Source organism: Vulpes vulpes, chromosome 5, assembly GCF_048418805.1.
Source record: "Vulpes vulpes isolate BD-2025 chromosome 5, VulVul3, whole genome shotgun sequence".
NCBI lineage: Eukaryota > Metazoa > Chordata > Mammalia > Carnivora > Canidae > Vulpes > Vulpes vulpes.
Genome location: NC_132784.1, coordinates 72627901 through 72654691, shown reverse-complemented (window position 1 = coordinate 72654691; position 26791 = coordinate 72627901). Strand labels below are relative to the sequence as shown.

At 48.8% G+C, this 26791-nt stretch overlaps 1 long non-coding RNA gene across 1 annotated transcript; it reads left to right on the top strand.

Annotated features, from left to right (window-relative positions):
* Positions 1-8167: 8167 nt before the first annotated feature.
* On the top strand, positions 8168-12960 carry LOC112924108 (uncharacterized). Its single transcript, XR_012001709.1, has 2 exons — positions 8168-8371; positions 9372-12960. It is a non-coding gene; the product is annotated as an uncharacterized lncRNA (long non-coding RNA).
* Positions 12961-26791: the final 13831 nt, after the last annotated feature.

Here is a 26791-nt window from a genome sequence, read left to right as displayed (position 1 = left end):
TCCCACATCAGGCTCCCTGCGTGGAGCCTGCTTCTCCCTCTGCCTGTGTCTCTGCCTCTCTCTCTCTCTCTCTGTGTCTGTCATACATACATACATACATACATAAATACATACGTACATACATACATAAAAGGATCTAAGCTTCCAACTTAAGGAACTAGAAAAAAAGAGCAAACTACACATAAATAGGCAGATGCTAGAAAATAAGGATAAGAGCAGAAATTGAAGAAAACAGCAGAGCAAATCATTGAAATTAAAGGATTAATAAAATGACAAACTTTAAGCCAGACAGATAAAGACAAAAAGAGAGAGAAGAAAGGACTAAATTTGCAACTATTAGAAATGAAAAAGAGGACATCACTACAGGTCTTAGATACATGAAAAGGATAATAAGGGGATCTTATGAACAATATTTGGCAACTTAGATGAAATGTACAAATTCCTTGAAAGACATAAATTACTAAAGCTCACTGGAGAATAAATAGCCAAATAGCCCAAATATCCCTTCAGCCATTCAAAAACTGAGTTTACAGTTAATGACTTTCTTTCAAAGAAATCTCTAGGCCTAAAATTAATTCATTGATCAATCTTACCAAACATTTAAGGAAGAAATAATACCAATTCTGTAGAAACTCTTCCAGAAAATTAAATAAAAGAGAAGACCTCCCATTCTTTTTTTTTTTTAGATTTATTTATTTATTATTTTACATAGAGAGAGAGAATGAGTGAGTGAACAAATGGGGGGAGGGACAGGAGAGAGAGAGAGAGAATCTTCAGCAGACTCTCTGCTGAGTGTGGAGCCCCATGTGGGATCCGGAGATCATGACCTGAGCTGAAATCAAGAGTTGGATGCTTAACTGACTGAACCACCCAGAGGCCCCAGACTTCCCATTCTTTTTATGAAGCCACTAGTACCCTGGTACCAAAACCAGTTGAAGACATTACAAAAAATGAGAACTGCCATCTGGTATATCTCATTAAATTAGATGCAAAAATAACTCTATCATATTGAATCCAGCAATACATGAAAAAGATGATACGTCATGAAAAGTGGGATTTATCCTAGGAAACAACCTAAGTGTCCTTCAACAGGTGAATGATTGAACAAACTATGGTACCACCCCCCCCACCCCCCTGCACATCATGGGATACTACTTACTTAGCAATAGAAAGGAACAAAGTATTGGTATATGCAACAATCTGAGATGAATCTCCAGAAAATTATGCTACATGGGGCAGAAGAAGTAACAAACAACACATATTCTATGATTCTGTTTATATAACATTCTTGAAATAAGAAAATTTTGGAATTGGGAAACAAGGGTTAATTCTCTAACCCTTGGGGGGTAGGGTGGGGATGGGAGAGAAATGGATATAGCTGTAAAAGAGCAACACAAGGGATCCTTGTGGTGATAGAAATATTCTGCATCTTGACTTGTCGATGCTGCTACCCAGGCTGCGAACCTGCACTGTAGTTGTACAAGAGGTTACCACTGTGAGAACCTGAGCAGAGGGTACATGGGACCTCTGTGCTATTTCTTACAACTGCATGTGAATCTACAATTATCACAACATTAAAAGTTCAATTTATTTAAAAAGCGGAAAAAAATCACCATACCTAGTGTTGGCGAGGATGTAGGACAACTGAAACACTCAGTCACTGCTGGTAAAAATGAAAATTGGTATAGCCACTTAGGAATAGTGTGTGTTTTAAAATAAATGAATAGTTTTCACTTTTGCACTCGAGAGAAATGAAAACATACTTTGATGCATGCAAATGTTAATAGCAGCTTTATTTATATTAGCCCCAAATATCAAGTGATAGGTACATGGCTAAATAAATTGTGGTATATCCATAAAATGGGATACTGCTCAGCAATGGAAAGGAATGAATCACTGAAGAGACAATGACATAGGTGACTCTCAAAAGCACTAAGCTAAGTGAAAGCTGTTGGTCACAAGAGGGTATGCACTGTATGCTTTTATTTATACAATATTGAGAAAAAGGCAAAACTGTAGGGATAGATCATTGGTTGCATGGATTGGAGTGAGGGAAGAGACTGTAAAGGAGCCTGGAGGGAACATTTGGATATAATGAAAATGATCTTGACTGAGGTGATAGTAGGTACATGACTGTATTTGTTAAATTCATCCAATTAGATGCTTAAAATTGTTTAATATAATTTGCTCACTATATCTAACTATATATTTGTTTAATATAATTTAATATAATTTGCTCACTATATCTCAACTATGTTTTAAAAATCCTCTGATGGTGTATCTGGAAGAGATCTTGGAGATCAGCGAGTCTAACCACACTCATTTTAGAGGAAGTGAAAGTGACCAGGGATGTGGATGGGGCGGGGCATGTCAGGAAAGTCCCAGGCCTGGCACGAAGGGAGGGAGACAAAGGCACCTGTTTGGCTGGAGCACAGGGTAGTGGGACGTGAGGGAGGGGAACTGGAAGCCAAGGCTGGTTATGTGGGAGGGGAGACAGGGTCCAGAACACTGGAGGGCTGTTAGTTCTCTGGCAACTTTGTGCAAATTAGAAAAAAAGGGCACCTCCTCTGGGTTGACCAATTAGGAAAAGAGACAACCTGTCAGTGGAGTAATCAGTGAAAGAGCCAGAATGCACAGCTGGGGAGCAGATTTCACCCCCACTTGTAACCTCTTAGCCCTGTGTCCCCATGCAGTGCACAGCTGAGAGGCAGGCCTGCCTGAACACCCAGTGGTATTATGTGGGCAGGTGTCTTTCGGTGGTGACAGTAATTTTCTTAGTGATGTGCAATCATCCCATTTACATATACCCAACTGCTGTCCCACCCCTGGGGGGAGGATTGTAGCTGAACCCCTGTTCTTGCCCTGTAGCTGTTGGTATTTCAAGTGTTCCTCCCCCGTGCACATGGGTAGATTAGAGTATTTTGGGCAAACCCACAGCAGTGTGTGAACTCTTCAAGGCCCTCTCCTGCCTGCGTCCCTTACAGAGTCCTCCAGCGCAGTGCGAGTCCCTCTGGGAACATAACAACATTCCTGGTCCTATATTCCACCCTGAGCCTCTTCCCCTGAGTACCCTAGAGCACTCCTCCTACTATCTACTGTGTAGCTGTCTCCACCCCTTCCCCATGACATGCATAGGCTATGGTTTTTCCTACAAACTCCCTTCATGGCAGACATTGTCTTGTGAAAAGCCAGTGTGTAAAATCAATTTGCTTCCCATTTCAATCAGAAGCTATTTATTCTTTTTGAAAAAGCAACCAGTGCCTTGGTTTGCTCATCACTGCCAACAAATGCCTGGGGAGTCTCTTTCTCTCCCTTCAACTCAAATCTGCCCACAGATGTCAGCCTCTATTCTGGGAGCCTAATCTCGGGGCCGAGGGAGGCCACAGAAGCCCCCACTCTCACCCTAGTCTCTGTTCCAGGGTCCCAGGGCTTGAGAGGGATGCAGACCCAGTCTCCAAAGTTCCCACTGGACTTAAGCTGCAATAGGGAGAGAAGATACAGGATCACAAGCCTCTGGGAAGTTGCTCATCAGAACCCTGCAAACCAATTTTCCAGAATTTCCCCAGTGGGCTTTCTAATGACTCATAATGGGCAGGAAGGCCTTACCACAGTCCTAGGTACCAAAAAACACCTTGCCTATTTTCTGCAGTTTCTTGGGGAGAGGGGGGCCTTCTCAATGAGAGTTGAGTGGGACCTTGTGGTTTGAAGATCAGACCAAGGGTGAATGGTCTCCAGGAGCTGCCATTATGTCTGCCTTTTAAGGGGAGCCTGTGGGAATTCATTTATTAATTCAACAAAGACACGGGATCCCTGGGTGGCGCAGCGGTTTGGCACCTGTCTTTGGCCCAGGGCGCGATCCTGGAGACCCGGAATCGAATCCCACGTCGGGCTCCCGGTGCATGGAGCCTGCTTCTCACTCTGCCTGTGTCTCTGCCTCTCTCTCTTTCTCTCTCTCTGTGTGACTATCATAAATAAATATAAATTTAAAAAAACAAAACAAAACAAAACAAAAGACTCACTGAGTACCTAGTAGGTGTCAAAGACTTACTGAGCACACACCATGGTAGATTTTACATGTCAACTTGACTGGGCCAAATAATGCACAGATAGCTGGTTGCACATTATTTCTAGGAGTGTCTCCACGTACCAAGCAGTATTCAAGATGCAAGTGTACAGCAGTGAGCAGAACATACAAAAAGTCCCTGCTTGCAAGGCACTTCCATTGTAGTGAGGGAGAGGCAGGGGGAACTGATAAATCAACATCTGTTAGTTGTCAGAAGGGCTATGGAAAAAAATAGGTCAGGATGGTAGGGGAGGGTCTACTGTTCCCAAGAGCGTGGCCGGATATGGTCTCACCCAGGAGCTGATATTTGAGCAGGGCCTGAATTAATTGAAGAAATGGTCTAAGCCAGTGTCTAAGGGAACAGTGTTTCAGGCAGAGGGAATAGTAATTACAAAGACTCTGGAATCACAGCATGCCTGGAATGTTTGCAGGGCAGCAAGACGGCCAGTGTGGCTGGAATGAAGTGAGCAAGGAAAGGGTAATCATAGTCACTTCCTGTTTAATCCATCATCAGCTTTATCATCCACAAAATGTCAAGATCCACTTGGGAAATTTTGGGAGTTGCTTGCAGTCGAGCGTTACTGCAACAATAGCTGATTAATGCACTTGTCGTATTTCTAACAAAGTCCGAACTCTACGTGAACTACTAGAGCGGCTTGGCCTTGCTCTCCTCTGCCCACCTGCCATTCCGTCTCCCTTCCACATGGTGTTTTGCCTATGCAGCATTCTCTTTTAGCTTCAGAACACACTACTGAACACTACTCCCACCTCAAGCCTTTGTACATTCTGTTCTTTCTGCCTAGAAATCTCTTTTCCCAGATTCTGCATGGTTGACACTTTCTGGTCTGCTCCAGTGTCTCTGCTCAGATGTCTCTCCACTTTCAAGTATGCAATCACTCTACTTTCTTCTTACTGCTTACTGCAACTTACTGAAACCTGCTTGCTGAAATTACATCTTGAAAGATTATGTTGGCATGCTTATTGACTCTTTTCCTCTTCTAGTATGGAAAAACCATGGAAGCAGTGACATTATATCCAACTTTCACTCCCAGTGCCTACTACAATGACCAACAAAAGTTAGTTCTTTGAAAAAGTTATTAAAATTGATAACCCTCTAGCAACACTGAATAAGAGATAAAGCACCTATCACTACTATCTGAAATGAAGAAAAGGATATCACTGCATATCTTACAAGACTAAAAAATAAGAGGCTATTATGATCGGTGCAATGCCAATGAATGCAAAAATTTTAAACAAATGGACAATTCTATGAAAAACACAACTTACCAGAAAAAAACAAAAAACAAAATCTGAACAGCGCCATATCTATTAAAAGTTGAATCCATAATTTAAAATTTTTCTACCAGGAGAACTACAGGCTCCTATGGCTCCACTGGCATATCCTTCCAAACATTAAAGAAGAAACGAAAAGCTCTTTCAAGGAATAGAAGAAATTACTTTTTTTTTCAGCTTGTTTTATGATGCCAGCATAATTTTGATACCCAAACCTGATAAAGATACTGCAAATAGAATTCAGTGGTACACAAAATGAGTAATATATCACAACCAAGTTAGTTTTATTTCAAGAATGCATCTATTAAGATGACCAAAGAGATTTCTCTCTTGTTCTATTAAAGCTATAAATTTTAAAGATTGAATGTTGGGATCCCTGGGTGGCGCAGCGGTTTGGCGCCTGCCTTTGGCCCAGGGCGCGATCCTGGAGACCCGGGATCGAATCCCACATCGGGCTCCCGGTGCGTGGAGCCTGCTTCTCCCTCTGCCTGTGTCTCTGCCTCTCTCTCTCTCTCTGTGACTATCATAAATAAATAAAGATAAAAAAAAAAAAATGTTTAAAATCTTTAAAAAAAAAAAAAATAAAGATTGAATGTTAAACCAACCTTGCATTCCTGGAATAAACCCAAACTCAGAGAAAAGTCCATTCTACACAGCTGCATAGGTTTTCTATTACCTCTTGGACTCTACCTCCGATTGTCCTCCCCCCAGTTTGCTCTACTCCAGCCACATGGTCTCCTCCTGTTCCACAAACACCCAGACATGTCCTTGCCTCAGAGCCATCATACATGCTGTTCCTTTGTATGAATCTTCTTTCTTCTAGGCAACCACATGTCTAGCTCCCTCATTTCTTTTTGTCAAAAGCTACCATCACCATAAGGCTTTCTTGACTTCCCTATCTAAAATGCCTAACCCTTTCCCCCACCACCCACCCTTGATTTCTAGCCCCCTTTCCTACTTCATTGTTTATCTTTAGCATTTACTACCATCAAACACACTGCACATTTGACTTATTTACTTTGTGTGATGGTGAATTTTACTTGTCAACTTGACTAGGGCCATAGAATGCACAGAGAGCTAATTAAACATTATTTCTGGGAGTGTCTAGGAGGGTGTTTCCAGAAGACATTGGTATTTGAATTGGTGGGCTGGGGCAGCCCAGGTGGCTCAGCAGTATAGCGCCTGCCTTCAGCCCAGGGGCGTGATCCTGGAGACCCGGGATCAAGTCCCAGGTCGGGCTCCCTGCATGGGTCCTGCTTCTCCTTCTGCCTGTATCTCTGCCTCTCTCCCTCTGTGTGTGTGTCTCTCATGAATAAATAAATTTTTAAAAATCTAAAAAAAAAAAAAAAGATGAATTGGTGGGCTGGGTAAAGCATATGCTCCTTAGTGTGGGCGGGCATCATCCAAATCATTGAGGGTTTTGACAAAACAAAAGACAGGGGCGAGTTAAATTCACTCTGTTTCTGAATGATGGGATATGGATCTTATCCTGCCCTTGGAGCTCCTGGTTCTCAGGCCTACAGACCCAGACTGGCTTCAACACCATCAGCTCTCTGGCTCTCTGGCCTTTGAACTATATCACCAGCTTTCCTGGGTGTCCAGTTTGCAGCCTGGAAATCATGGGAGTTCTCAGTCTCCATAAATGCATGAGCCAATATTATATATATTAATTAAAATAATATTAAAATCATAATATTAATAAATATTAGAGGTATGAGTGAATTCCTCAATGTCCTTCATAGCAGGGTGTACATTCAGCAAAAACCTACAAAGGACCTACTATACCCCAGGGGTGCTCAGAAGGTAGAGATGAGTCAGGTCCCATCTGTGCCCTCCAGCATGTGGTATGTTGGCAGGGGGCAGCAGAGGGGGAGATTCAGATACAGAAACAACTCAACACAGTGAGTCAGATATAGTTGATTTTCATTATTTGAAGTACTTATTCTCTATAAAGTCATTGTGACACCGAATTAGGGAGTACCGACCTATTGCTCCTAGGGAAAATACAGGGTTAGTTTCCTGTGGGCCTCCGGCCACAATACATTTGTCAACCAATCAAGACATATTGTTATTTTATGCGTGTTTCTTCATATGTATTGTGGATTCACTAAAACTGAACTCCTGGCCAGCAGAACTAGTATCCATATCTTGATGAAACTTAGCTCACTAACACACATATTTTCTTGATGAGGTAAAACACAGGCTTCTTGCATGTGGGAACATGAGAGACAGTATGTTTGGAGCCATTTTAAGGGACAAAATCACCAACCAAATGCACAAAACTGTAAAAAGAAAAACACAACAGGGCACAAAGTAGACCACCAAAGGAGATGTTCATAGCCCGAGAGCTGAAATAAGAAGGGAGAGCGTTCTCAGCTGAGAACCCAAGTGTGGAAGGATTCAAACTTATCACCACTCTGTGGGTCTGTGAATGACAGTATCAATTTCAGGGTCAAGTTCCAGTGAGTAGGCGAATTCACAGATATGGAATCTGCTAACAATGATGACCAACGGCATTTAATGGCATATCTGCAACTTACTGGCACTATTGCAGACAAGGACGGGAGTTGAAAAAGAAGCGGTTGACAAGGTGGAGCAGGGTACTGCTGGAGACCTCAAGTCCGAAGGAGAGGAGCACATTCCCAGAGCTCTTCCCCGAGGCAGTTTCCTCCACACCCTCCCTGCCACCCCCTTTGGACAAACAATTTGCCATCTGCTAACCATGGCTGGTTTGAATGACTTGAGTTGTCAGGTCTGATTTTATTCTCTGAAAGTCAATTTTTATTCTTAATTCTTCCAGTCTCTCCACAGGGCTGACAGCTCCCTGCAGCGTGTGTGCCACCGCCAGGGGAGATCTCGAGGAAAAAAGAAGACCCTCTTCAGGAAGGAAGCTGCTTATGTGGATTTCCTGACAGCTTGGATGGATTGTCTTTTCTTCTGCTCTCTGCACTGAGAGTATTTAGGTGGGAACGATCCAAAGATTTTAAGTCAGCAAGTCCATTCCCAGGGCTGAGAGTGAGTACCTGAAATCCTCATTCCCCATCAACAATACCGCAGGGGTTTCTGGAGCAACTGTGGGGGGTTGCTAAGCGTGGGGGAAGGGTTCAGGTTGGAGAATCACAACAAGAGCCCTCCACAGCACAAACCCTTTCCCCAGCAACTCCCATAGCAGGAAGCAGGTGCGAGGGAGGCAGGAAAGGTGAGAAGGGTGGATGTCCCATACACAATGGCCCCACCTGTTCTCCCTTTTTCAGGAGTGGGATTGGATGCTCTGGCTATGTGGTCTGCGGGATGGCCAGGTGTTTATAATGTTCAGAGAAGATGGGTGGATTATTTACCTTTTCTCATTATTCCCAAGGTCAAGTACCATTAAAGCATTCAAACCTCCTGTCCATCAATCAGCAAACATTTATTGAACATCTACTATGTGCCTCACCCTGTGCTAGGTATCGGGGACATGGAAGTGAACAGGTCAGATGTGGCTCCTGCTCCTGTTAAGCTGACAGTCTAGAAGTAGAGATGAAACAAACTCTGACACATGTTGCTTTAACTGCAAACAAGAGTTTGCAAGGAGAAATTTAGGGAACGGGAGAGGATATTTTAAGAGAAACCAATTGAGGGGGTTCTGAGAAGGCTTTCTGGTGGAGATGGTATTTACATTGATATGGGAAGTGGGAGCAGGAACTGGCCAGGTAGAATGTGAAGCTTCCTTGACTGAGAGAGAGTAGCATGTGCAAAGGCCCTGTGGTAAGAAGGTAAACTTGTAGCGATCTTAAAGATCACCTCGGCTTCCACCTTTCTCTATTTTATAGAAGAAATATAAGGGGAGTGACTTGCTCAAGGTCCCACAATGAAACTAGAAGTGGAACTAGGACTGGATCCTGAGAGCCTATTCTCAGTATAGCTCTTTCTCCCTGGTTCCCATCAGGCCTGTTGGCCTCAAGCTTCTCCCAATTTCTCTCTAGGAGACAGACATCCTCACCTTTTTTTTTTTTTTTTTTTTTTTTTTTCACAGATGCAAATATTGCCCAGGGATGAGGATACATGGAGTCACCAGCTGTGTGTCCTGGGGTAAATCCCTTATCAGAGCCTCAATGTTCTCATCTCTAAAATGAAAATCATGATCCCTCTCTGACAGAGTGGCTGTGAGGATGAAATGAGATGTGAACTTCCTGTACTCTCCTGCCACCACTGGATCTCTCGCTAGCAATGTCTCTCCCTCTGCGATGATTAATTTTATGTCAGTTTGACTGGGTCATGAAATACCCAGACATTTGACCAAACATTCTGAGTCTGTGAGGATGTTTCTTGATGAGACTAACATTTGAATGGGTAGCCTGAGTAAAGCAGATTACCCTCCCTGATGAGAGTGGGCCTCATCTAATCAGCTGAAGGCCTGAAGAGAGCAGAAAGGTTGAAGAAGAGAGAACTCCTCCTGCCTGGCTGCCTTGAGCCGGGGCTTTGGTCTTTTCCTGCCCTCAGACTTGAAATGGAACATTGTCTTTTCTTGGGGCTCACGCCTGCTGGCTTTCAGAGTAGACCCTACATCACGGGCTCTCCTGGGTCTGCAGCTTGCTACCTGCAGACTTAGGACATCTCAGCCTCCATAATCTCATGAGCCAATTCCTTATAGTGAGCCTCTTTCTATAGTCAGCCCTCCTACCCAGTTGAAAATCCACACTGAATTTTTGATTCTCCCCAAACTTAGCTACTAGCAGCCCACTCTTGACCAGAGGCCCTATTGATTACATAAACAGATGATCAACTCATATTTTGTATGTTATTTCTATTATATACTGTATCCTTACAACAAAATCAACCTGAGAAAAGAAAGTCATGGGAAAAAGAAACATACAGTACCGTACCGTAAAAAATCTGCATGTAAGGGGACCTGTACAGTTCAAACCCATATTATTCAAGGGTCAACTGCATATGTATATATATCCATGCTATTAGTTCTCTTTCTCTGGAGAATCCTGACTAGTACATCCCCTCTCTGCCCCCTCAGGTTCTGTGACTCAGAAGCTCCTGGGCCTTCAGGTCTGATATCTGCAAAGATTTTGTCCCCAGGTGTCCTTCCAAGAGTCCCTGGCCTGACCTGATCCCTTTCCTGCCTCCACCTCGGCCCTGGCAAATATCCTTGCACCTCACCTGCAAGGGACAAATAAGATATGGTGAAGCAGAACCAGTCCCAGGATCCTGGGCTCAAGCTCTGACTCTGCCACTTAATTTTCTAATTGAGAATGAGGACCCAGCGTGGCCGTCTTCATCTGCTAACAGGGCCGATAGTGCCTCACTGCCTGCCACACAGGACTATTCATGAGGATGAAAACGGAATTGTGAATTTTCTCCCTCCCCACCCCTTTCTAAGCTATAAGGTGTCTGTCTACAGGGTCTGTATCTTTTTATTCCTGTCCTAAGCCCCGGGCTTAGGACCTCACTCCTGTAATGTTCCCCATGAATGTTTGATGACCGACTGAAGTAGCATATGAAGAGTCTCTGTGTAATTACAGGAGACACCTGTCAGAGGCTCCAAGACCCAGAGATGTCCAAAGACATTCTATTAAATGAGATGGAAATTAAATGACAAACCAGGCCGGTGTGCTGGAGGCAGAGAAGGACAGCACTCCGGAATCCAGGGGCGTCAGCAGGCTCTATTCCAAGTCTGTTTTTGAGCAAATGGTGGAGCCCAGTGAACCTTGGACATGAAGCTCTTTCCAAATGAGTCTTTAATAAAATTTAGCCTAATACAAATTGAGCCTAATTAAATTGTACCCGTTGAAAATGCACTGCTGTACATCCGAATGATGAAATCGAGATCAAAACGCAATAGAGAATAGAAGCTAAGGCAATTTTCCACTTGTACTAAGCAAGCTGGGATCTTCAAATTGAAGTTGCATTGACGCTTACCCGGGGATTGTTAAAGGGCCAGTCCTCCAGGTTTATGGGTTCTCAAGGTCAGCACTATTGCTCCCTCTTCCTCCCTCGGCTGCCTGCCCCTCATCCTACAGAGGAGGGCCGGAAGGGCTGACGGATTTCTCTCTGTCCCTGAGAACATGGAGCCCGCTGTGTCCTGGGGGCCTCTGCTTCTGCCTGCAAGGACTGTCCAGTAGGTCTTTATGTAACTGACACTTTTTCACCATCCCCGTAGGGGCTATGGACAAGCCCCCCCCTGTCCCCCGCCCCCTGACAGCTCCCCATGCCCACCTGTAGCACCCTCTCACCTGCTTTGTCTTTTTGGCTTCCAAACACATCACTCTCTGGGAAGCATCCCTTGTCTTGGGTCCCTATCATTCCACTCCTTCCTCCAACCCCATCCCAGTATCTGGCTGTAAACTTCAAGAGCTCATGACTCTGTCTGTCTGTCTGTCCTGTTCCCTGCTCTCTCACCAACCCCTTAACACTGAACAGGTGCCAAACGAATATTCATTGAATAAACGGGCATCAGGGTTGGAGGGTCCTGAGGTCAAGTAGCCAACCCCATCTGGAAGCCCAGAAAGGGGAAGGGGCTTTCCAAGACCCCACAGCGGCTCTTGGTCCAAACACCCTTCTCATGGCTTGCCCAGTCTACTAGAATAGAATAGGAGACCACCTGGGTTCAAGTCCAACCTTTGACTTCACTAGATGTATTTGACCCTGGGCCAGTTGAAGCACCCGGTTTGCTCTTGTAGAAAACGGAAATGAGAGTAGTAGGCAGCTCCATGGAGTGGTACAACCAACCCTGCAAAGTTGACTGTACATGTCAGTGGAAGAAGCCAAGGCTCAGAGGGTTCAGTGACTCGCTCAATGTGACACAGTCAGCAGCGGCCGGAACAGCGCTTCTGGACTCAGGTCTCTGCCCTTGACTCTGCCCCAGGACCGCCAATCCCTGGCCCCCAGAGTCCTCCCCCTACCTCCTCCCCCTTCCCAGGCCTGATTGATAGGAATGTGACCGCTGACTTCTGCTCACCAGCCTCTCTCCTGACAAGACTGCCTCCCGTCAGGTCTGAAAGGCAAGTTTACAAGATAGATTTAAAAGCCTCCCGGACAGGGGAGCTGGTTTATATGCCTCCGGGGCCGGTTCAGCGCTCTGCTTCTAATGAAAACAGACTCCTGGTTCCCGAGTGAGCTCTGAAGAGGCTCGCAGCTGATAACAGGCCAGGATGGTTTCCTGCAAGGAGGCCGGCGCCAGGCTGTCCTCAGTCCCGGGACCCAGGGCTCCTGCCCACAGCACCCCTTCTGTCAGTTCCCTGCTCTTTATTTGCTCTGTCTCCCCTTTCCAGAAACACTGCAACAAGGGGTCTCAAACGGGCAGGGGGTGGGGTGGGGGAGAAGTGGGTTCTGGCCGGTAGGTGAAAGGGGGTGACCCAAATCGTGATTTTTTTTTTTAATGAACTGAGCCAACATTTAAAAGTCAGATGATTTCAGGACACCTGGGTGGCTCAGCAATGGAGCATCTGCCTTCGGCTCAGGTCGTGATCCCGGGGTGCTGGGATCGAGTCCCGCATCTGGCTCCCTGCATGGAGCCTGCTTTCTCCCTCTGCCTGTGTCTCTGCCTCTGTGTGTCTCTCCCTCTGTGTGTCTCTCATGAATAAATAAAACCTTTAAAAAATAAATAAATAAAAGTCAGAAGATTTCTTATTTTTTAAATTGGGTTTTTACCTTCTTTTCAAAAGTATCCGAAGACTCACCAGCAACCCTATCACGCATGTGCACTGCCCCCATGGCAACTGGGGCTGGAGCAGAGCAGCAACCCCCCTTTCTGAACAAGTTTTTTCCTCTTTCCCACCATTCCCACCTCTTCGAAGCTCTTCTGCTCCTTCTCTTATTTGCATCTGCTGCTTGTTCCCTGTAGGCACCTCAGTTTGAGGACCCCCCTCTGCGCCCCCATTGTGCTATACAGTCTTGTAGGGACTTCAGCCAGTACACTCATTTAACAGATGAGGACACTGAGGACCAGAGAGGGAAAGTGACTTGGCCAAGGTCACCCAGAGAAATTGATCCCAGGCCAAAACTAGGGCCTAGGGTGTCCTCTCCAAGGAAGCATCAGCTGCCCTGAGCAAGGCCTACGCAATGGGTTTCTGGAGCTTCCCCTTTTGGTGTCTGGAGGCAGCTGCAGCCTCCCCCACATGGCTCCCACCCCACAGTGTGGCTGCCAGGAAGAGCTTTGAAAACTCAGATCTGATCTCATTATGTCACTCACTTCTCAGCTTTGAGAAGAAAGAACATTTTTCTAGTCTAAGGATTCAGTCAACCTCCTTGGGATGACATTCAGGGCCTGCACTCTGTGGCCCAGCCAACCTTTCTGACCAACCCTGTCCCTCTGCCCAACCCTCCTTGGAGGCCACCATCTTATTGGACCTTTCACTCTTCCCAAAGCATCCCACTCTGCCCCTTCCTCAGGCCACAGGCCACTCCCCTGTTGCAGATGAAATTCTGCTCAGCCTCCCAGGACCCCCACCACATTGCTTCCTCAGAGAAGCCTTTCCTGAACCCTGAGCCGGCTCCAGAGTCCCCACATCAGAGTTCATGACGCCCTCCTCTCCTTCGCCACTCTGTTTATTCTCCCTATGGCTTAGATGGCTTTATGTTCTTGCCCTGAGCTGCCTTATTTGCCTTATTCATCTGCTAGTCTGTTGCTAATAACATTTACTGAATGCTTAGTGTGTGCCAGGCTGAGCCTTTTACAGAGACCAGCTCATAAATCCAAGAGTCCATTTTAGTAGATAGATCTTCTTGTTTGTACAGATGGGGAAACTGAGGAACGACAGGGTTAGCTAGCATGTCTAAGGTTGCTCAGCCAGTAAGTGGCCACGGCAGAACCTGGGTGGGATCTGGGGTCCCCGTGCCACCCTCCACGCTGGGGGGTGGGGGTTGCTCAGAGCAGGACAGTGCACACCTGTCTAATCCAGGGCGCTGCACCTTTGTCAAATGAGCCCAGAGGCTGTCCTCAGGGTCAGGGCCAGGTGGGCGGCCCCTTGGGCAGTTTCTCTGGTTCTCAGTAGCTCAGGCCCATTGCCCAGCGCCTGTTTCCTGCCCTGCCCCGCATTTCCCCTTTCTCCCTCTCCCTTTCTACCTGCACCCCTCATTGTCCTCAAGGCCCAGGAAGCAGCTTTCCTAGTGGACCATAATGGACTACTAGAATTTTCCCACACTGCCCTCCAGCCACCAGGTCTTTACTCATGCTGTTTCCTTGGTCTCCTACTCCTGTCCCTGTTCCAGAACTCCCTTCTGTCCTTTCAGAGGTAAACGCCCCATTCCTTACCTGGCCCTGGTCCCTCTGGCCCCACTGCCTTTCCCTGGCTGGCTCTGCTTCTGCGGCACCAGCCTCCCTCTGCTCTTCACACAGGCCAAGTCCCTTCCTGCCCCCGGGTTCCCACACTTGCTTCCTGTCTGCCCGAATGTCTCTTCCCTGCTTGTGCATCTTCTTGTCATTCAAGTCACAGCTCAAATGTCATCACCTCAGGGTGACATGGGCTCTGTTTGCACCTTCCATAGCAACCAAGGCTGGTTCGCTCATCTGTCATCTGTCTCCCCTGCATTTGGGCCCCGGGAGGGCAGAGGTCACATCTATCTTGCTCACGGTATCCCTGGCACCTGGCACAAAGCCCAGCGCGTGGCAAGCGCTCAGTATTATCTGAGTTACTGCGAGGAAGAGAAAGGGGAAAAGAGAAAACGAGAAGTAGGAAGGAGGGAGAGAAAGAAGGAAGGAAGGAAGCTAGGAAGAAAGGAAGAGAGGAGGGAAGGGAGGGAGGAAGGAAGGGAGGAAGGAGAAGTAAGAAAGACTGATGCTCGGTTCCTGCTACTCTTGCCAAGTGGCCAGGTCACCCTCTGAAACTAACAGAGCATCTTGTCCCTGGCCCAGGGAAGGAGGGCAGTGGAAAGAAGAACTGGAAGGGACAAAGGTCTCTCTTCACCCTCCAAAGACAGCACCTGGGTGAGTGAGGCCCATCATTCCCAACTTGTTCTGCAACTGAGAGCCTCCCTTCCCTCCCTGACCCCAAGAACAAAGGCGACAAACGAGGACAGGCGCGCTTGCATGTCATATGCCCTGGGAAAGGCCAGATAACAGTCAAGTTGAGCCTGGCCAGAGGCCCACTCCAGGACCAGGAAGATTGGAATCCAAAGAAGACAGGCGTCCTAGTGAGCCCGGGAAAGAGCAGCCCCCAGGAGGAGGTGCCTGACGCGGTGGAGAATGACTCCATGGCCACGAAGTGCACAGGTGAGCAGCCTCACCGCTGCCTGAGAAAGACGACAGTGACCCGGATCACACATTAGGGCCAGGGTCCCAGATTAGCCCTGGAATTAAGTACCGTGAGAATTCAAGGGGAGAAAAATTCACATAAAATTTAAGGATTAAGCAGTCATGCTTTCTGGTGAAGTCAACTTCCTGTGATTATCAAATCACCCTGCACTTGAGCAAGATCTCCTCTGCAGGTCCCCGAGCTGGCAGGGGGCTGCATGGGGGGTGACACACGGTGGCCCTGGTCTCCAGGCCCATTCTCTCAGGTCCCTGGGGAAGGAGCGGCTCTGCCCGCTTGACCCTTGTCCATCAGTCAAGCCTCTAATCGTCTTCTGCTTGGATCACAAAGGGAGAGCAAACAAGGAAGTGTGGTGAGTGCCAAGCAAGCCCATCCCCGCTGCAGGCAGCGTGAGTTTGCTGATTGAGGACACCTTCACGCCACCGGACAGCACTCCAAGCAGGCAGGCTATATGCAGGATTGAGAGGTAAGGTCTCCAAGAGGCCTCAGAGATTCTCCAGTCTACCCCTCCCCAGATGGGAATAACAAGACCCAGAGAGCAGAGGGAGTCACCTAGGCCACTTGGTTAAATATCAGGGCTGGAACTGACCCCAGAGCCTCTGGACATCTGGGGTTCATTCCTCAATGACAGCACAGGCCATTCAGGCAGGTAGTTAGAGCTAACTAGTATCTGCCCCAGGACTCTGATTGGAATGATCAGAAACAAGATACTTTACTTCCCCCTGAGATTGCCCAGCTGGCAAGATGTAACGCTACATCTGCTAGAGCTCATCTTCGTCATCAATTGGGCAGAGTTACCTGAGGCTTAAGCCAAAGGAACCAAAGCTAAAAAATGGGACAGAGACAACTCCAGATGATATCATTCGAGCACCTGGATCTAGCCATGCCTGAATGCAGTGAACATGGGTGGTCTCGGTTACATGAGTCAGAACTTTCCAAGTCCAAGACCATTTAAATTGGGTTTCTATCATTTGCAATTTGAAGAGTCCCAACTAATACAATTTCCTTCTTCTGGAGGAGAAAATCCAGGCTTCTAAGAATGGCCTGCAAAGCTCTGAGGACTCGGCACAGCAGCATCATGTTCCTCCCCTCCACCCCTACGATACAGGCTTCTTGCCTCAGCCACACCAAGTCACATGCTCATTCCACCCAATCCACGCGCCTTCCATGGGTGCCTCTGTCTAGGATGCATTTTCCTCTTATGTGGCAGCAACGCTCCTCCTCATTTTCCAAAATCCTTCCCAGTAATTACTTTTTTTTTCCTCTCCGACTTCTGCAAATGAACTGTTTCTTCCTTGTGCCCTAACCTGTATATGTGGTGTGCTTTGTCTCCCAGTTTGGAATGGGCCATTTATTCGTTGACTCGCCCTAGAGGGAAGGGGCTGGTTCTCAAAAGTCTCGATGTCTCCAGTGCTTAGCACAGCTCTTGGTACCCAGGGTGGAGCTGATTAGATTTTGCAGAATAGAGCAGAACGCAGACCGGAAGGGCTCTAAACAGATATGATTGGCTGATACCTCTTGAAGACAACCAATGGCAGTGCCTGTCCCCAAATATCTCCTCAGGTCACCTGCCAAAACCAGCCAGAGTAAGATGAGGTTTTTTTTTTTTAATATTTATTTATTTATTTATTTATTTATTTATTTATTTATTTATTTATTATTTATGATAGACATAGAGAGAGACAGAGAGGCAGAGACACAGGAGGAGGGAGAAGCAGGCTCCATGCCAGGAGCCCGACGTGGGACTCAATCCCGGGACTCCAGGATTGCGCCCTGGGCCAAAGGCAGGCGCTAAACCACTGAGCCACCCAGGGATCCCCAAGATGAGCTTTTTGATACATTTCCCTTAATCCCTGACTCACCTAAGAGCCTTGAGTCTGGAATCTTGTTACTTGGGTTCAAAGCCTGCGTCTGTCCCTTCCTGCCCACGTGTCTGCAGGAAGGATCCCTAACCTGCCTGGGCCCTAGGTTTCTTTTTGGTCTTTGGGTTGCATTTAGCGACATGGTATCTGTAAAGTGCTTGGAATGGCGTCTGGCACTTTGTAAGCACCCAATAAATGTTAGGTGTTATTATTCACTGCGGAGAAAACGAGGCGAAAATTAACAAGAATTTTGACGAGGACCTCTTGTACCTATCACTATGACTCTGTCTCATATTAAATGGTATTTTATGTGCGTGCTTACTATGTCACCCTGTTTAATTGATTTAGAAGCACTTCTGAAAGCTTGCTGCTGCCCGGAGCACAGGTAGGTTGTTTAAACGTGATTAACAAAGATGTTTGTGGTCATTTTATAAAATGTTGAGCATCAGGTCTTTAGTGAGGAACATCATTACATCGTTTCCACGGGAGAATTAGATTAGATTTAGATCATTTCGAGTAATAAATGCATTTTATAAGCCCAGGCTCTCCCAGGCCGGGTGGAAAAATTAGTTCAGGAATGGAGGAACTCACTAGAGATTGGCCCCCAGAACCAGGCAGAGAAGTTTCATGTCTCACCCTTGTGTAGCCAGATAACATCCTCAGCTCCTGGGAAAACAGCAGGGTCCTGGAGGACTCTTTCTAATGATATAGAGGCCTACCTAAAAAGGCTCTGGGCTCCCCTTATCACAAAGTTTAAGAGGGGTGGAGGGGGATCCTGGCGAAAGATCAGTGACTGCGAACCTCCTGGGTGCCAAGTATCACGCTGTAGTGCATTCCCTCATTCAATCTCACGGCATCCTGTGATCTGAGTAGATCCATTTTACAGATGAGGAAAACAAAGCCCAGAGAGGTGAGCTGACTTGTCCAAAGTCACACAGCCCTGTAACAGAGAGTAGAGGCCAGATGGATCTCACCCTAAGGCCTGTGCTCCTCCCATACATACCTCAGCCTCTCTGTCCTGGAGTACTGCGTGTCTGGGAGCCTCTTCCCAGCCGGATGCTAAGCCAGCCTCAGCTTCAGTCCCTACCCTGTGCCCTACCAATTCCTACTGCCAGCTCGGGTGGAAAATTCTAATACAGGTTAACTCTCGGGTAACACACAAATGACACTTCTTGCAGTTTTTAAGCTACTGAGATCAACTTCCAGGGGGGTCTTTGCCTTAAAATACAAGTGAAGAACAGCCCATCCCTGGGAAGACCAAATCAAAATTCATAACTTACTGTGGCTTATTCCAAGGTTATAATGGATGGCAAGGGAGCTATAAGACTCCTGAAATGCTCCTCCAAGGGTATTCTTAGATGAACTTGGGTTGTGGGTTCAGAGAGGCCAAGATGGGCCTGGCCATCTGGGATTGGCTGTCTGTCTGGGATTTATCTCACTTTGTGTGGAAGGACTACATTGCCATCAGGATGTCAGGATAGCCTCTGGGGACTCCGAAGTGTGAAGTCGTAGGATGGCTCAGGCCCTTTCTCTACCCCCCAACAGCAAGAAAGGAGGCCAGTCCCTCTGTGCTGACTCCTCTACAGCGGCATGCAGACCACCACATAAAAGAGGTCACCCCAGGGCTGGCCTCTTACAACAAAATCAGTGTTCTCTCCTTCCTGGACTTCCCTCTGGAGGGTGAGGACTTCAGGGACCTTGAGGAAATCAGAACTACAAGACAGAGGATCCTGGGGCCCTGGGTGCTTGCATGGAGCAGCACTCACTCTCTTTGGCTGACCTGTTTTTTTTTTTTTGGCTGACCTGTTTTGACAGGAATGATAAACAAGATTTTTGGGAATTCAGTGACTAGGATTTGGGGGTGTTTGTTACAGCAGTTATCCTACACTGACTGATACACTTTCCCTTCAGAGACTCAGTCCTGTGCCCCTTTCTTGAGAAAAGCCTCAGGTTTTACCATCTGTTTTCTAGTTTCCAAGATCACCTCCTCCTGGGGTAATTCTCCTCCCACCTAATGACCATGCTAGTGGTCAGTGCTCCTCACTGATTCTTCTAGGCCTCCTGGGAAGTAGCTGCTTACATCCAAGGATTAAGTTGAGGAGCAAAAAGCAGACCCATATCTCTGGACTGAGAATTGAGGTTTTGATGCTAATCTGAGCTCTACCATACATCTGCTACATGACCATGGTAAGTCATTTCCCCTCTCTGGGTTTCAGTTGCTCCATCCATAAAATACAGAAGATAGATTTTTAACCTTTAATCATGGAAGTTAAGTTGGATTCAGTCACTGAAGAAGACTCACGGGACTGCAAACGACAATGCTCACAAATCCACAGTTTGTTACAGGAAAAGGATACTCACCGTGACTGTGTGGAAGGATATACTCACAGCTGGGGCTGTGGAGGGCCAGGTGCAGGCTTCTTCCATCCTCCCTTTCCATAGGCTTCAGCATGGAACACCTCCCACCTGGGGAGGAGTCTTGGTTTAGTTATTTTCTTATTTTGCTGGTCAGGTAGGCATTTCCCTGCTACATAAGCAGCCTCCACGGCAGAGCCCTTCAGGGGGCTCACCAGGACCAGGTGTGAATCATCAATCTCACTGTTACCCACAAACAATGCTGACAGGCTGGATGGAGAGGCCCTGAACCTCCTCCGTCCCCTGGTTACAGAGTGACATGATTGCCCAGCATGTTCAACGCGCCAACTGGGGGTCAATGCTCCGCAGGGGCTTTAGCAGAACAGCTCACAGCTTAGCCTGCCCTTCTGTCCCACCGGCCAGGTCTTTTTATGACAAAGCTGTCATAGTTTCCAGCAATTAAAATGCTCACACACATGTCAAACATCAGTGATGACCAGAGAGGGGGTGGTACGGATTTAAACAAACTGAATCATCTAATAATACCAGCATAAATTTTTTCATCATTTCACGACTTTGCAATTCTTTTGCCTCCCTCATGTATGGCCACTTGATGGTATACATTGGTTGAGTGACTAACTGTAATTTTTTTTTTTTAAGAGAGAGTGAGAGCCTGAATGAGGATAGAGGCAGCAGGAGAGAGAATCCAAAGCAGGTTCTATACTCAGCACGGAGCCCAACATGGAACTCAATCCTACAACCCCGAGATCATGACCTGAGTCGAAATCAAGAGTTGGACGCTCAAATGACTGAGCCACCAAGCTGCCCCAAATAATCAATCTATTATTAATCAAATCTAAATCTTCAGGCCAGTTCTCCTCCACATACATGACATCCTGACAGTGTTCCAATTCTCTCTCCCAAACACTTTTGTTCCTAAGAATCCTTGTGAATTCTATTCACTTCTACAATATTAGCTTTGCCTCTGAATCCCTATTATTACCAGAGAGCAGTATCATGTGCTACCCTGGACATGAGGTCACAACATAAATAAGACATAATTATGGTCCGATTACTTTATCCCTCTCAACAAAATCTACCTTTTCCCATAAACCCTGTATTATTTCTCATGGGAGTATAAGTTAGAGACCACGTCTCTATTATTTCAGGACTCAGAACCTCTCGGGGACACAACAAAACTCCTTTCCTCGGGTTGTGTGATTTGGCACACGCGGGTTTCCAGGGGGAGGGATTCCCAGGGCTCACCTATTTCTCAGGACGGGGTTAGGAAAAGTCCTTTGATCACTGTCCCGGGTCCACCTGTTCTTGGATGCTTGCACTAGAGGAGAGGAAAGACGCTGGGTTGGGCAGGTGCCCAGCGAATTAAATCAGTAGATTGGCCACGCCGCTATTCAGACCTCAGAAGAGCAATTATTCCCTCCTCTTTTTGCGCAAGAGGCCTTGGATCATAAACACATTGATTTCCTATCAGGCAGACAAGCTGGGCTGTGGCATGAACAAGCCTCTCAGCATAAAGGGGAGGCCTAGCTAAGCCCCCTGGTTTTGCTGAATCATCTTGGAAAATGCTAATACTGCTCCAGAAAAGGCCTCATCTGGCCCAGAGCCCTGAGCGTCCCCTGCCTCCCCAGGGTAGGCTGGGCGACTAAAGCCCTGCTTTGCGAGGGGGTAACAGGACACCTGGTACTCTTGTCCTTGGCGCTCTTTTGGCTTAAACCCTGCCCTGAGCAGCGTTTTTTGGAACACCTGCTGTGTGCCTGGCCTTCCACCTCCTTCAATTCTCACATCTCACCCCAGGGGAGGCAAGAAAGTTTATCCTCCCTGAAAGATGAGTCTGGGACCTGGGGGAGGAAAAGTGACTTACCCAAGGTACTGACCTTGCAGGAGCTATGGCTGACACTCTCAATCAGGTCACTGACTCTGCCTTAAGCTCCCCCTTCATCCTGCTCTCCAAGATTGGACAGCCTGTGAGGCTGAGGTCTTGCCCCTGGCATCCTAAGTTGGAGGGAATGCCCATCCAGGGCCTGGAAGGCCTCCGAGCTGGCTGAAGTTGCCATGTACTTCTCATGCTTGATGGTTCTTTCTAATGCCCAGCATCGGTTGACAAAGGCTTTTCCTGAAAGATAACGTCTGGGGCAGGATGGGTGCCCATTGTACAGATGAACAGATTGAGGCCGCAGCAGGTGACAGCTTCCCCATGAACCAAGGTCAGGTCCAGGGCTCTTCAGGGTGACTTCCCCAATCCCTGGCATAGCACCCTCCACAGTAGCAGGCCTCAATTCTCGTTGTCAAAAGAACAAGTGAAAAAAGTACAGATTTCCCGTTTCTTTACTTGGTTTCAGGACTTCTAAAATGACAACATCAAAAACTATAGCACATTAGAGCAAGACGGGGCTACACAGATCATCCAAAACCCTTATCATACAGATGAAGAAGCCAAGGCTTAGAGAAGTGCAATGATTGCCCATCACCCAGCCAGAGGTAAAGCAGGCAGCAGTTCCCTTGCTCGGTACTCAGTGACCTGATTGATCTCAAGGGCTTCCCATATAGGGAACCCTAATGGGCTGAGAGGAACATCCTTGGCAAACAGCCCCTCTGGGTGGGGGGCAGGTGGAGAGAGGTGGTGCCTTCCTTCTCCCAGCTGCCTATACTGAAGGGGGGCAGGGGCTGGGAACCAGCAATATTTCTGTGGCTGGGGGGTGTGGGGAAGTGGGGAAAGCTTCTCAGGGGCTTCATGAAGGACCTTGCAGAGTCTCAGAGCCAGGGGGAGCCTGGAGCCAGAAATCAGGCCCCCCAGTGCCTGTCTGCAGACATCACTAGGGAGAAACCTAGAGCCTCGCCCTGGTGGAGTGGGGAGGCTTCTGGAGCTCCCAGCTAGCTGGTCTGTCTTCCATTGTCTCCCCTGTCCCTGCTGGCTGTCTTCCCCAGTCTGCTTTGCTTCCTTAGTCTCCTCCTATCTCTCCCTCCAGGGCCCTCCCTGGCTCCCCGTGCCAGGGCACTGTCTGCGGGCTCCACAGGACGCCTCTTCTCCCTCTCTCTCCCACCTCGGCCTCATGGCCTGTCTCTGCCTCTGCTGGCTGCCCCCACCCTTGTCCCTGTGCCGGCTCCCCCTCTGGAGGGGCCCTCCCCGCGGCCAGCCAGCGGGCTATGAAAACACCCGGGCCTCATAACCCGAAGGGCAGGATTGATGAGAAAATAAATTCCTGATTAGTGTTTTAATTTTAAGGATCTTTAGAGGGGACTAAACAGCAAGGGAGGCTGGTGGAAAAAGTCTGCATTATTAAAGCCATAAATCCTCTGCGGGAGGGGTAGGGGGGAGGAGCCCGGGAGCAGGGGAGGCAAGGCTTCCTGTGGGCTGATAGGTTGAGGGGTTAGAGGAGGCTGAGGCCAAGGGTGTAGAGTGTCCCCTCCCTCCACCCAACCTAAAAGGCTTCCCTGGGGTGGGGTGGGGGCTGGGTGGAGTGGGGGTGGAAATGAGGGTGGGGGTGAGGGTGGGAACCATGTTAGTTTAACCCTCTCCCCAACTGACCTGCATCCCAACAGCCTGGACCAACAGGAGAGAGCGCAGAGGGAAAGCGCACTGGTGGGGTTAGACTCCTGACCTTAAATCCCGCTCTGCTCCCAGCTTCCCCATCTACTGGGGAAGAGATTCTATTCTCATCTATTGGGAGGAGAAAAATCACATCCCCCACCTCATACTTGTGGGTGACAATGAAATGAAATAATGCACATAAGGTGTGGCGCCCACCCATCAACCCTCCACGATTTCAACTTGATGCTCACCCCCTTTCACAGATGGACAAACTGAAGTCCAAAGGGCCAAGCCTCTGGTTCTAGGTCACAAGGACTTGAGCCCAGCTCTGAAGCCAAGTCCCCTTCAGGTGTCCCTGGGTCTGTCTTCCCAAGGGGCCACACTTCATTCGGGAGGAGACTTGGTCCAGCCAGCGGCCCTGCCAGGGAGGTGGGGGAAGCAATACCAGCAAGCGAGACTGCTAGCTTTCGAGGACCAGGTGGGCAGTATGGCAGGCCGGGGGCAGGGGAGGTGGTCCACCCTCTTCCCTGCCCCTGCCCAAGAGTCAGAAGCTCTCAGCCCTGGGCCAGAAGCCAGGGCTGCATCAGTGTGGGGAGCGGCCCCTGGAACAACTGCCTGCCCTGGGTACCCTCTCCTCCTTTCAGCCCCTCAGACTCTCCATCCTCCTTTGGGTGACCTCTAACGCTCAGGGCAGTCGCCGGCCTAAAGGCCCACGGCATTGCCGAACAACTCTGCGGGCAGCCTTCCCATGGTGTAGACTGTGGGTTGTGTAATGTAGTGTGGACAGGGCTGGGTGCCCCCGTGTGGGAGTGAGGAAGCAGCCCCTCCATGGGATTTTTCCCAGCACAGGTCTTCAGGCCCCACTTTAGAGGGAAAAGGGCTGTTCCTCTTGAGAAGGGGGCCTGCAGCCGGGCCCTCAGTGGGTAATTCGGAGGAAGAGGCTTGGCCGCCATGTTGGGAGGAGGCCCGAGTGGTCTCCAGGGGTGAAGGCAGGAGGAATGAACAGAGCAGGGGAGCCCAGCCACGGGGTGCGAGGAAGCCCACGGCCTGTCGTGCCAAGAAGAGGAGGGGAAGGTCTCCAGCCAGCCAGGGAGGTCTCTGGGGCCTGGGGAGGCCCTTCCTCTCCCCTTTCACAGCAAGACGGTTCTCATCGGCCAGAAAAGGTCACTGTGTCCAGAGGCAGGGACCTGGGCGGGGCTCTGGGACCCCCCCCGCAGCACGTTCCGGGCGGGTGGTGCCACTTCGGCCCCACATCCCTTTACAGGCTGCCCAGGGCCCATGGCTCCAGTCAATTTTAATAAGGAAGCTGGAGCGCGGGGGCGACCAGGGCCTGCTGCCAGTCCACCTCCGCAAGTTCAACGGCCCCTCCTGCTCTCATTTAATTGTTTCCTCTCTTTAGTTTTTAATTGTTAGAAATTGTCTTTGGAGCCTGTCCTCTTTCTCGTCCCCCCAGGGCGGGTCAGAGGGAGGAAGAATTTGGCCGCCTGGGGTGGAAGGGGGCTGGCTGGCCATCTGCCTGGTTTTCCTGCTTCCCTTGGGAATGTGTCCACATCCTGGCTCATCTGAGGTTCAGGACAGAGCAAGTTATGACGTGGTGTTACTTCATTTTAAAGCCAAGTGAGCTGGGCAGGGATAGTGATTAACAGACGCCTTGAGTCCTAATTCTGGATTTGCTGCTTTCTTGCTGGGCGATCTTGGGAAAGTTCCTTACCTTTCCACGCCTTGCTTTTTACATCTGTAAAGGAGGGACATGAATACTCAGAGGCCTGTTGTGAGTCTTTCCCCCAAACCTCAGCCTGGTGATCAGGCCTGGTGTGGTGGGCCTTATCCACCCAATGGCATACTTGGCCACTGCTTCTAGGGCACCAAGTGCTGCCCACTGGCAGGAATGTCCTACTGCTTGGTCTCACTTAGACATGGTCTGGTCACTCCTGGGAGTCCTCTCTCTGGCATCCAAGCCACACCCTCCCGAGTCTTCCCTGCCTTTCACCTGCTGGCCTGGGCTCTGTTTGGAATCACCTTCACCCTTGCCATGAATACTACGAAGGCAGCACTGGCCTGTCTTATATGCCATCTCCCAATATCCCTCCAAGGGAAGCTGAGGCTCAGTAAGTTAAGTGACTTGCTCAAGGCCACATAGTTCATATAAGGTGCAGAGGAATTTGAACTTCCATCTACCTGCAAATAGGTGGGACTCTGACATGTGGGGATGGGGAGAGGAAACACCCGGAGGGGTGGATGGTGAGGCACCAGTGTGACCCCAGTACAGGGGAGGAGACGCGCAGGGTGAGGGGTGGGGAGAAGGGAGGAGACTAGGGTCGGGGAGGGTGCCTCTCTCTGTAACTCTGGCAGCTTGAAACGGTTGTGAACCCTTCCAGAAAATGATAGGCTAAGGGATGGCGTGCTAGAGAAGAAGCCCAGATTGACGGGTTAAGTGGACATCCTACCCTGGGCCAGGTTTTCTGGGTGGTGGCAGTGGCGAGAGGACCCGGCCACTTCGGGCGGTGGTCCTGGCCCGCACACTCCGTATGCAGTTGACAGGGGGGTGACAGAGAGAAAAGAGCACTGGCTTCAGAGTCAGGACAGACCTTGACTTAAATCCTTAGACTGTTGCTTTCCGTGTGGCCTTCAGTAAAAAACTTGAACTCTCTGTGCCCCCCGTTCCCTGATCTGGAAAGTGGCAATGAGAGTGCCCACCTTGCGGGGCTGGACTGAGCATTGGGTAAAAGGCAAGCCATTTGCACAGCTTTTTGCACGTCCTGACACTGTTGGACGGCTGTGTCCAGGGTGCCCTGGGCCTGCTCTGAGCTCCGGTGCGTTTGCACGGGGCCCAGCCGGGGTCAGCATTTCCCTTCCTGATCTTTGACATGGGGGTGGGTGGGTCAGGAGGGTGGATCAGCTGATCCCAGTGGGCCTTCAGGCCAAGATAGAGGACCAGCCTTCCCCGGGAACCACAGGACCGTGGACAGGGAGCCACTGGGGCCAAAGTGTTTCCTGCAGTGGCACGTTCCCTGCTGCAAGCACAGTGAAGGGAGCCATTTGTCCTGGGCCCCAGGAGCTGCACAAACTTGAGCAACATCAAGACGCTCTGAAGGAAAGGAACTGGCCGAGGGGAGGTTCATGTTCACCTCCAAACCAGGAAGAAAGCTGAGGCAGCAAGGCCTGGCTGCTCTCCGTGGGGCCCGGGGCCTGGCATGACCATGACCTCGGAGCTCAGGCCATCAAGTCGGGACACAGCCCATGTTTCCCTGCTTTTAAGTCCAGGGAGCTAGAGAGGGACCCTGGAAAGGGACCCCAAGGAGCAAGTTACCAAAGCCACAGGCCAAGGGCTCATCTACACTCAGGTGCTGTGGGGCCTGACTCAGTTTCCCTGACCTATCTGAGCCTCAGTTTCTGTATCTATGAAGTGCAGATGATGACAGTACCT